This window comes from Chionomys nivalis, chromosome X (assembly GCF_950005125.1).
Source record: "Chionomys nivalis chromosome X, mChiNiv1.1, whole genome shotgun sequence".
Taxonomy (NCBI): Eukaryota; Metazoa; Chordata; class Mammalia; order Rodentia; family Cricetidae; genus Chionomys; species Chionomys nivalis.
In genome coordinates this window covers 103,488,645-103,490,235 of record NC_080112.1, presented here as the reverse complement: position 1 = coordinate 103,490,235, position 1,591 = coordinate 103,488,645, and the positions used below count along the sequence as shown (strand labels likewise).

At 41.3% G+C, this 1,591-nt stretch overlaps 1 pseudogene; it reads left to right on the top strand.

The window, feature by feature from the left end:
* Positions 1 to 345: 345 nt before the first annotated feature.
* Positions 346 to 962, top strand: LOC130868028 (60S ribosomal protein L13a-like; annotated as a pseudogene).
* Positions 963 to 1,591: the final 629 nt, after the last annotated feature.

Genomic DNA, 1,591 nt, shown 5'->3' with positions numbered 1-1,591 from the left:
ACTAATTTAATTATGCTATATCATAAAACATAGCATTTCTTAGTCAGTTTTCTCTACATTAGTATTTCTTTGCAGAAAGAATCTTAAGCTGCACAAACATCAGGGGAAATTTCTGGACAAACAAATAATAAATGAGCTGTGAAGGTAAAGTTTAGTCAGACAATGAAGTAGGAGCTGTGCCTTACCCTAATGGTGAAAGGTGGAAATGTGTTATGGTTACTTAGCACTGTCCCTGAAGCAACTTTGGGTGCAATTTCTCCAAAGACTTCTGTAATATTTTGAGGGTTTTCTAAAATTGAAGATTTTAAAATAAGAACTTAGAAAACATTGTTGAGAGAGAAAAAGATGGCGGAGGGGCAGGTTCTGGTGTTGGACGGCCGAGGTCATCTTCTGGGTCGCCTGGCAGCCATTGTGGCCAAGCAGGTACTGCTGGGCCGAAAGGTGGTCGTTGTTCGCTGTGAGGGCATCAACATTTCCGGAAATTTCTACAGAAACAAGCTGAAGTATCTGGCCTTTCTCCAAAAGCGGATGAACACCAACCCCTCACGAGGCCCCTAACATTTCCGAGTCCCGAGCTGCATTTTTTGGCGCACTGTATGAGGCATGCTGCCCCACAAGACCAAGCGAGGCCAGGCTGCCCTGGAACGCCTCAAGGTGTTGGATGGAATCCCTCCACCCTATGACAAGAAAAAGCGGATGGTGGTCCCTGTCGCCCTCAAGGTTGTGCGGGTGAAGCCTACCGGGAAGTTTGCTTACCTGGGGCGTCTGGCTCATGAGGTCTGGTGGAAGTACCAGGTAGTAACAACCACTCTGGAGGAGAAACGGAAGAAAAAGGCTAAGATGCGCTATCGGAAGAAGAAGCAGCTCTTGAGGCTATGGAAACAGGCAGCAAAGAACGTGGAGAAGAAAATCTACAAGTTCACAGAGGTCCTCAAGACCAACGGACTCCTTGTGTGAGCCTAAGAAAGACTATTTGTGCCTCAAAAAAAAAAAAAAAAAAAAGTAAAGAAAGAAAGAAAAAGAAAACATTGCTGAGTATTGTTGAATTGCTTATTTTTTAATATCTATGAATGAAATGATGTGGTCAGTGGCCAAATCCTTCTGAACCTTAGCATACTTCGAAGGAGAGAGCTAAGCAAATACTCAACCATTTTCTGAAATGAGAGCTGAAGTGTATATGATCAAAACACATGATGCATATGCCATTATGAAATTCCTCACATTACACAATTAAAATGTCTTAACAGAAGTTTTTAAAGCAAATTCTCCATGTTAACTCAGGTAATGAGTGTATTACGATGAATGTTTTATTACCCACCACTCCTTCATACAATTCCTTAAGTAATGATTTTGGCAATTAAATTGGTGGCTGTGCTTCTACGATTGATCCAGTAAAGAGTAATTTGACCTCACATTTGATGTACAAAGCATTTTGTTTTCACCATTAGTTGTCCTCCAAGCTTGTGCTGCTTCAGACATGCTTTCCTTGCACTGAGAAATGAGAGAACTAGGAAAATGAACTGAGGGAACAGAGAAATTAATATTTCAATGGCTAGGTTTAAACTTATTTCCTTGAAAGAACAATAAGAAG